Source organism: Sciurus vulgaris, assembly GCF_902686455.1.
Source record: "Sciurus vulgaris genome assembly, chromosome: 7".
In the NCBI taxonomy this organism is placed as follows: domain Eukaryota; kingdom Metazoa; phylum Chordata; class Mammalia; order Rodentia; family Sciuridae; genus Sciurus; species Sciurus vulgaris.
In genome coordinates, this window is record NC_136467.1 from 107055569 (window position 1) to 107066607 (window position 11039).

Below are 11039 nucleotides of genomic sequence, written 5' to 3' on the forward strand. Positions count from 1 at the left end.
ATTAAAACAACTCTAAGATTTCATCTTACTCCAATTAGAATGGCTATTATCAAGAACACAAACAATAACAGATGTTGGCATGGATGTGGGGAAAAATCACACTTGTACATTGCTGGTGGAGTTGAAAATTGGTGCAGCCACTCTGGAAAGCAGTGTGGAGAATCCTCAGAAAACTTGCAATGGACCCACCTTTTGACCCAGTTTTCCCACTCCTCAGTTTATACCCAAAGGACTTAAAATCAGCATACTAGAGTAACACAGCCACATCAATGTTTATAGCAGCTCAGTTCACAGTAGCTAGACTGTGGAACCTAGATGCCCTTCAACAGATGAATGAATAAAGAAACTGGTATATATACACAATGGAATATTATTCAGCCATAAAGAATAATAATATTATGGCATTTGCAAATAAATGGATGGAATTGGAGAATATCATGCCAAGTGAAATAAGCCAATCCCCAAAAAACAAAGGCCAAGTGTTTTCCATGATAAGTGGAGAATAACATATAATGGTAGTGGGGTGTGTGGGGAGTGAGAGAAGAATGGAGGAACTTTAAATTATGTAGAAGGAAATGAGAGGGAGAGGGGTATGAAAAATGGTAGAATGAGACAGACATCATTACCCTATGTACATGCATGATTACACAAATAGTGTGAATCTATACCATGTACACCCATAGAAATGAAATGATGTATCCCATTTGCGTACAATGAATCAAAATTCAGTCTGTAAAAAATTAAAAAATACATAAATAATTACATTAAAAAAATAAACTGAGTACAAAAAAAAGAGACATAAATCCTTTGCAGAAGATTTATCCAATGATCACATTCAAAACCAGACTTCTTTGAGAGAGATTAAAAAATGTTTAAGTGATTTAAATAAGCACATGACTAACAGAATAGGAATCCTTTCCAAGTCTGTCCTTAATTGTGGAGGAATGTGAAGGTTCTTCATAAAAAGAAATTAAAGAAATAATTCATATAAAGAAATTATGAAAATGTTCTTTTCCTGCTGTATTATAAAATATTTTATTAATCCCACCATCACAACCTAAACAAAGTGTAAAAAACATTTTTAAGACCTCACTAAGCATGGGCAGTCCATTTTTTGTTCTCTCCTACTGGTTGCCTTGAGAATTTGAGTCAATATGTGAAATATGAAGTTTTCAGCATGAAAGCTTTCTGAAAGTTTCCAATGAGATGAAATTGAAATTTGAATTAGGTCATATTTCCAGCTTCTGATGCCTACATGGGGTCCATTCCTGTTTCTTTTTCTTTCCTTTGTTCCCCACCCTTTTTTTTTTTTTTTGTGGTGCTGTGAATGGAGCCCAGGATCTAGGTCATGCTAGGCTAAGTGCTCTATCTTAAACTTCATCCCTACTTCTTTTTATTGTTGTGACAGGTTCTCACTAAATTGCTTAGACTGACCTCCAACTCATGAATTGCCAGAGTAGCTGGGATTATAGACATGTGACATCACACATTAGCCCCGTTCTTTTAGCGTATTTCTTAAGTGCCTAACTTTTTCTGCAATTATTACACATATAGAAAGATAAATTAGAAAAGGAAAGATTTTCATAAGGAATATGCTGTCTTCATCAAGAAATGAAACATTATAGGATGAGAAGTGTTTTGGACTTTGACCATGAAACTACATTAAGTGGTATTTTAGTTTCCAACTTAAAGTCTTAAATAATTTACCACATTCTATCTAGTGCTTAGAGGCTCTAGTTCTCACAAATTTTACTATTTTGTTTAGAATTTTTTCCTTTTAATAAAAATTAGAATTAGCAACTAGTAAATGATATGTATGTATATGTGTGGGAGATGGAGGGCCTCCTGTTCCATAATAAATTCAGAGATTCCAGATTCTTTATATTTTAGGTTGCCTTGTTGTATATTCTGCTAGTGGTGACTTTCTCCCATGAATTCTCACTCTGAGCATTTTCGAGTCTTGATACCACTTGCTGGTTGGTCCCTATCTCCAGGGCCACATATCTTAATACCTTCTTAGCTTTTGGCTTTTGGTCCAGGGAATGTAAAGGACATTGGATTGTGAACTGATAAGGAGGCGTACCTTGTCCTGGACTCAAATGTACTATCTTAACCTTGGCTGATTTTTTTTTTTTTTTTTTTTACCTCTTTGGTTCTTAGATTCTACTAGCCAGATTCTGAGATTGAGTGTTTCTTCACATTGAATGACAGCTTTTCTAAGTCCTCTTTCTGAAGAAATAGAACTCACAGAGAGATCTGGGTCAGGCAGCAAACTATTAGCTAACTGGAGATGTCCCAGGACTTACAGCTTAACTCTAGAAACTTGTCTGATTGTTACAAACCTGTAATAAAAGCCTGACAATGGCTAATTTTTAACCTTGTATCTTTGGACAATGGGTCTTTTGATCAATGACCTTGATATTATTTTTGTAAGTACTTTTTATTTTAATTTCAGAGATGGGGACAGTACTAGAAAACAAGAAACTTAATTTTGGACAGTCTGATGATGTTGACCCCAATCTGAAGTTGCTCCCAAGCAACTTGAAATGAAAAAAATAATTTTATACAGCTATTATCACCTGGTGAGTTGTAGTATTATCTCCAAAAGAAAAAGGGAGTAATTTCTTTTGGAGTGATTCTTATTTTAATACACTTTCGTACCACCAATTCACACTTGAAAAAATATATTTGCTCCTATGTAAAATAGTTAACAGACACTTCTGTAAACTATCAATTTGTGGATTAATTAGGTCAACAGACACAAAGTATTAATAGCATTATCTCCTTTTATTTCATGTTTATTTTCTTTAGACTGTTTTAACAAATAATAACAATGTTCTAATTTCTATTATGATTTATTCTACCCTTAAAATCTCTTCACTGTGATTAATGAATAACTTCCTTCTCTCCAGTAACCTAACACCATTAAATAGTAACCTAACACCATTAATAGTAACCTAATACCACCTTTTGAGACTTCACCTTGTCCTGTGCCCTAAGCCAAGCACAGTAAGTACTATATCTTGATTAATTTAATCTTCACATTGTGTGTGTGTGTGTGTATGTGTGCGTGTGTGTGTGTGTTGCTGGGAATTGAACTTAGGGCCTCATGCATATTAAGTCTGTGCTCAATCAATGAACTACCTACCAAGCCTTAATCAGAAATTCTACAAAAGAAGCATAAATACTTCTGTTTTTCAAATGAGGAAGCAAAAGCTGGAAGAAATTAATAAATATCCCAGAGGTGGTATAGAGTCAGTAATGGACACAAATGGGAAATTTCAGCCCAAATTTGATTTCAAATCTGCTTCCTTAGACTTATGACCATTCTATGGGCATTTATCAAGACCCAAAATCAACTTTTCTCTGATTTCCATGAGTTAGTGGTTTGAAAAGTGGCAAAAGTAATTTGTATTAGTAGAGACAGAGAAAAAGTAGAATAATAAAAGGAGAAAAATAAATAAAATGGAGGAAAGAAAAAAGACACATAGGCAAAGTATGAAAATTGAAAGAAAGGAAAGAAAGCAGTGAATGTGCTAATCTGTTTACCTTCTATTTAGACAGTTGTCTTCAGTGTGTGTGTGGGGGGATCTTCATCATCTGAAGGTATTTGGGAATGTCTGGAGATATTTCTTAGTTGTCACAAATGGGCAGGAGGTGGTGGTAGTACTGGCATCTAGTGAGTAGAGGCAAAGGATGCTGCTAAACATCAAAGGATGGATAAGATAACTTCCACAAGAAAGAATTAACAAACTGACGGCTATGCTAATACCCTGGTTGAGATACCCTGGTGTAGGGTTCACTTATCCACCCTTCTCTAGCCACCACCATTAAGAAAGCACATTTGGTATAATGATACATGCATACCCATGTTTGTAGTAGCACAATTCACAATGGCCAACTATAGAATTAGCCTAAATGTCCATCAATGAATGACTAAAGAAAATGTTGTATATAAACACAATGGGGTTCTACTCAGTCATAAAGAAGAATGAAATTTTATCTTTTGCAGGAAAATGGATGGAACTTGGAAACGTCATGTTATGTGAAATAAGTCAGGCTCAGAAAATCAAGGGTCATTTTTTCTCTTATATGTAGAAACTAGAGAGGAAAAAGGAAAACAAAGGTAGGAGAGGATCTCATGAAAATTAAAAGGAGATTTGCAGAGTAGAGGGAGGAGATGAGAAAAGGAAATGATACTGACCAAAATATATTGGTATATTGTGCATGTGTACAAATTTGTAACAATGAATTCCAGAATTACATAATTGTAATGAACCAATAAACTATGGGGAAAAAGAATATTTGGAAGTAACTTCATAATTTTCTTTCTTTTTCTTTCTTTCTTTCTTTTGATATCAGAGATTAAACCCAGGAGTGCTTAATGACTGAGTCACATCCCTAACTCTTTTTTAAATTTCTTTTTCATTTTGAGACAGGGTCTTGCTAAGTTGCTGAGACAACATCATAATATTCTAAGGGATCTTAAGTCATAATCCACAAATAAATCTAAGGTTCTCAATGAGAGGAGACTTAGTACTGTTAATCTCTGTTTTTACTAAAATACCTAAAAGAAAAAAAATTGTGCAATGTAACTTTAGAGCAATATGATTTATATCTTAATATAAATTGAATATATATATATATAATATTATCCAATGTAAGTTGCAAGTCAACTAAATTCACTCAACTGTTAGGAAGCAGAACTGGGCTGAACAATCAATTCTAAATGTTTTGTGTAATAAGTTTAGAAGCTCAGCATAAGAACTGTGAGGAACATAATAAATTATTATGCCAGGTCCTTCATTTTATAGAGGAGGGAGTAAGTATGCAAATGTGAAGTGACTTTTCCGAATCACAGTGGGTTGGGACAAAATTCCTGTTTGCCTACCTTCTAATTTTAATTTCTTTTACTCCATCAAATTTGCTTCTGAAATTTACTTACCTTCCTTATTAGAAATTACATAAGTATCTTTCTCTTTAATTTCTCAGGTCTGTTGATTAAATGCATATAAGGACACAAGCACATACCCTGATACATAGACATTGAAATTTTAGACTTTTAAGCTGATTGCAGTGGTGCATACTTGTAATACCAACACCCGGGAGGCTGTGGTAAGAGGATCACTTCAACTCAGGAGTTTTGGGTCAGCCTGGGCAACGTAGCAAGAGCTTATCTTAAAAACAAACAAACAAACAAACAAACAGCCCCCCCCACAGACTCTCTTAAATGTGATGATGGCTGAAATGCTGAAATATCTTCCCTTTCTTCAAAGACAGAAAAATGCAGCAATAATGAAGTACAGCATTTGATTTGGCTCCTTTATAATTTTACCATGATGATATTTTGTGAGCTTTTAAAACTACTCAGTAGAAAACTGAATTCTATGTTTCTCTTCATTTAATGCAGCTTTCAAGTGTGTCTCTCTCATCAGTAACTAAAGCATGGGAGAAAATATCTCAACTATTAAAATGAATTACATGAATGAACTATGCATTAGTATACAAACATTTATTTACATGCCTTATTGTTTTGCACATCTTGTTTTTTGTTTTATTTTGGTACCATGGAGTGAACCCAGGGCTTTTTAACCACTGAGTCACATCCCCAGTCCTTTTTTAAAAATATTTCTTTGAATTAGTTATATATGACAGAAGAATGCACTTTGATATGTCATATATAATGGAGTATAATTTCTCATTCTTCTGGTTATACATTTATTTCGAGATAGGCTCTTGCTAAGTTGTTGGAGCTGACTTTGACCTTGGGATCTTCCTGCCTCAGCCTCCCAAGCTGCTGGGATTACTACACCATGCCCAGTGAGTGCATTATGTTGTGACAATAATGACTAGCATTTATTGTTTCTCTGTGCTAGGTAATGGTCTGAATGCATATATTAGATGTTTTAACTCATGCCCTGTACCATCATCATAGAATCTGGAGATGAGAATGTATGTCCTTTGGGAGCATGTATTTAATTAGAGAAGCAATGCAGGGGAGGCTGAAATCCAATTGTACATGAAGATGTCTAATCTAGTCTAAAAAAAGAAATGGATAGGAGAAAAAGCCAGTACTACTCAGAGGACAATTTTAATCACAGAATGTTTCCACGAGAAGGTGGATGTGTCACTGAAACTGAAAGGAAGCAAGGGAAAGAGAAAACAAAAGGAGACCCAGAAGGAATTTAGGTGCCAGATACTGTGAAAGTATCAAGAAATCCCTTCCAAACTGCAGTTGAGAAACAATGTTAATGCTATCAAAATATGTAATTGGCTGATAGATGTTTTTCCTTAGTTATATTTGAAGGCAAAGTTGTAAAACTAATGAAATGATTCAAGATGAATTGAATTCAACTTGACTCATCTGAACACAGGACCTGGAGTTTCATGAGCAAGCCAGCAAGGAGCCACCAGAGTCAGCAGGGGCTCCAGTCAGAAGAGTTTCATTCAGGACTTTCTGGATGTGGGAATGAATGTCACTTTCCTTCCAGGGCAGGTCCAAAGACTCAACCCACATGTCCAAATGACATGTAGTAGTTTTTTTCTTTAGCCTAGCAATAATCTCATTTAGTGGGAGATTTAAAAAGAAAAACAAGAAAACAAACCATTATTTATTTCTTTGCATAACCAGGAATGTGCATAGAATGATGGATTAATTAACTTCTTCATATAACCAAATATGCTTTGTTCAGAGGAGAAATTCACTCAAATATCAAGTATAGCAAAGTGACTGAAAAAGCAGCAACACCACCTTTGCATTAGTATTAATATTTAATTACTTTATTAGTTTTTAGGAATTGTAATAAAATTCTAAAGTTGTAGTATGAAATTTGACATGTAGTTCATTACAACTATGTTAAGAAACATATTCTACTGATTTAATAGAATAATTTTATTAATTATTAATAATAGACTCCATTTAGTTGAGCTAACATAGGAGAGGTTGGTTATGACCGTAAAGCAGAGAAATGGGCAAAATGACAGGGTGAAGGGACATCTTGGATCTATGCAGTGAGAGGAAGTGCTTGTGTCATTAGGGAGTAATCTACACTATTTTTTAAACAAGTCTGGCTCTGTTTCCACTTACTTATGTTTGCTTTCACCTCTTTGACTTTTTCCCAGTGGGTTTACTTGTCTCATTCACTGGATCATTACTCATGTAATCTTTAAAAGGACATTATTAGAAGTTGTTGACATTCTCTGCCTATAGAATTTGAGATTAAAAATAAGTTGTATTAAAAATCATATTTTAAAAACTTTGCATAAATGGGATCTGTTGAAACCAGACATTCTAGATTAATCCCTGATACAAAGTGAAACAAATAAAATGAATGAAATATGTTGAAGGAAGATAAGTAATAAATGCTGATAAAAATGTTCCTTTTCATTATCATGTAATTTGGGTTTTATGAGGAATGAGACTTCATAGGACTCTGAAATTTTGAATGTTGGCACACTTGATATTAGATGATGGGAAATTTTAGTTTTTATTTCCTATGCAAATAATAATATTATGCTTTGGGCATTCCTGGGGAAAGGGAAAGAAATTTCTTTTTAAGAAACAGTTTCAAATCCAACTTTAGGAACTGCTTTACAAAAGAACACACTGAGCAATAATCTTTTTTGGATGGGAAATAAGTTTCCCCTTTAGCTACTCAGAGTCTGGGTTTACATTTATGTATAAAAAATAGTGAGAACATAACTGGCTAGATATGGTGAAGGGAATCATGGAAGCCCAGAAACTCAGCTGTGATAATAAGTAGAAAACATACTTGACATCATTCTCTTCATAGTACCCACCTTTCTCTTGAAAACACTCTAGATCTTGAATAAGGTGGTTCAACTCACTAACTTATGTTAGAATTGCACATGGCTCATCATTCAATTTTAAAAGATAGACAAGGAAAAGTGTGGAAATGAAGACTTTCTGCTTGAATGGTTTTAGCAAAGTATGAACAATAAAAATGAAATTAGATTTAGTTATGCATTTAAAGTTATTTTTATTTGTTATGATTAGTTATACATGACAGTAGAATCCATTTTTTTCACATAATACATAAATGGAGTATAACTTCTTATTCTTCTGGTTGTACATGATGTAGAGTTGCAGCAGTTGTGTAATCATATATGCACATAGGGTAATAATGTCGGATTCCTTTTATTATCATTCCTGTCCACACATCCCCTGCCGTTAGTTATGCATTTTTGAAAGAAATATTGCATAATATAAAAAGTCAAAAGGTGTCAGTTTGAGCTTTTGTTTGGTGATATTAGCATTGATTGCTTGGTTTTAATGGTGTCTGCTAAGTATTTGCACTATAAAGTAACTCATTTTCTCCCCTTGTGGGTAGGAAATACAGGGCTAATGTTAATTTGAGATATATACTACAAAATAGCTGTCAATAACATAAAGACTAAAAACTTTCATATTGGAGGAGATTAAAGAGATATAATAACTGAGTTTGGTATGGTGGTGCATATCTGTAGTTCCAGTGACTTGGGAGGCTGAGGCAGGAGGATTTCAAATTCCAGGCTCACCTCTGCAACTTAGTCAGACCCTGTCTCACTAAAAAGGACTGGTAATGTAGTTTACTGGTAAAGCACTTGTGGGTTCAATCCCTAGTAACTTCTCCCCTCCCAAAAAAGATAGAATGTAAGACATAATCTGATTTTTTTTTACTATAAATGCGCTATTGGTATAATTGGAGTAAATCTAAATATGGTTATAGATTATAAATAGCACTTTATTAATAGTAAATTATTTTGAAACCCGTCTTTGCAATTAGGAAATATACAGTAAAGTCTTTGGGGGTAAAGGAGCATGATGTCTACAATTTATTCTTAAATGGATAAAAAATTAAGTGAGGTAGAATGTTAATATTTGGATAATCTGAACAAAGTATATAGTAAGACACTTCAGCAACCTATAAGACAAGAGAAAATGTGCAGTTCTGATAGCTGATTCTTCCTTTGATTTCTTGACTAATCTTGGGAAAAATATATAGATCCTGTTCTATTATTACTCTCACCATTTTTCACTTTGTTCTGTTCCTATTTGTAAAGACTTTATACTGAGACTTTAAAATGTGGTTTCTTATTATCCTTAGTGAGCTCAGTTTTACTGGGAATAAGTTTCCCTGAAAGGTTATCTTTCCCAGTCTCTGAGGTCATATAATCATTTGACCAGTGAACTGCAAGTGTTAAACTTCTGGAAGGCTGTTCAGTGGGAGTGGTCTCAACTGAGAAGGGTACATTTAATTTTCTCTTTTTCTGATCCGTATTGCAGTGCAGGTATGATGCAGCAGTTTTAGACTACTAAACCTTAAAGATGGAAACAAGAGTTTAGATGGTGGAGTTGACTGATAGAAAGAACATAGATTACTGATGAATGAAACCACTTATATCAACAATTCTGGACTTATTTTTGAACCTAAAAAAACATATTTATTTATTATTGAAGTGCTGGTAATTGAACCCTGGACTTTGGCTCATGGTAGGCAAGCACTCTACCACTGAGCTACATCTCCAGTCCTTGAAATCTTTTATATAGGAGAAAGTAAAAAAAAAAAAAAAAAACAAAAAACAAAAAACTTTTTGACATGTAAGCTATTGATATTTTGGATTTTTTTAAACCTATTCTTATTGAGCACTCTGAGAGTTGTAATAAGATAGTGTCTTGAGGCACTTACTATATGAAGGTATCAAATACATAATAATGCTGGGCATGCCTGGGATCCCAGCTACTCTGGAGACTTAGGCAGGAGATCTCAAGTTTGAGGTCAGACTCAGCAACTTAAAATTAAAAAAATAAATAAATAAAAAGGGCTAGGGATATAGCTCAGGGTTTGCCTAGCATGTGAAAGTTCCTATGTTTAACCCTATGTTTTTCTTCCCTTTTTGGATCTTTTCAAATTGATACAGACAGAGGATCTAGGGGGGTGGTCATGACAAGTTTCTTCTCATTCACAGCAGGTACATATGGTTCTCCTTTTCTTCTAAGACTTTAGGAATTAACTAGGCCTAGAAAAGAGAGGTTTCTGATGATCAGGAAAGTCTGACAATGCTAAGATATGCTTAATCTGAAGAGAAATTTATGGTAGAAAATGAACCTCCCACAGTTAGCAACTGTTTCACGTGGGAGACCTCACTACTCTATCATGCTGCACCCTTACCTGAACTTCAGTGTTTATCAATGTTCTTTACTTCGCTGATGGATTCCCCCATTTTCTTATTAAATAATTCTCATTATTGTGTTACTGTTCCATGATTTCAATTCCCCATCTCTAGACTTTTCTTACTCTGCCTACTTTAAATATAACGTGGGAACCAGTTTAAGTTCCACATTTTCCTTGAATTATTTCCCAGTTAAGGAAGTGATCATTGATTTCTCTAGTTGTAGCTGGAGCCAACAACACACAACTCAGCAATTACTCCCCATTATTTTTCATAGCACTGCCATCTCGGGCTGTCTTCTGTATTTGACTTTATTTCTGTGCTATAAGGCAATAGCTTGCAAATTTTAAGATGATTTAATGGGTAGTATTTAGTACAAATTCTCAAGCTTTACCTCTAGAAATACTGATTCAGTTAATCTGGTAAATCAGGAGACAGGCCAAGGGATTTTTCTTTTTACGAAGATTTCAAGAAATTCAGATTCCGATGGACCTGTGAAACTTAGCAAGACATGATTTGTATGTGTGCGTGTGCTTGAAACTTCCTTTAAATACTTGTAGCTCTCCTGGAAATTCAAGGTTAATTACTTTGACAAAGGAGAAAGAAAGGAAAACAGTGTAGGGAGGAATGGGAAAACTTTGTTAGTTGCTATGATGTCTAATAACTGAATGGGAAGGTGCAGTAGTTATTTTTTTCCTGTCCTTTTACAAGGAACATAGGTGATTTTGATCAGGTTTAAGCCATCTGAGCTCACAAAAAAGGAAGTCTGGAATTCCCCACAAAATTTTCAGTAGGTATGTCTAGCCAGGTAGCAGGCTCTATCAGGAGAAAATAGCCACATGGAAAAAGTTCTGGGATCCAATTTT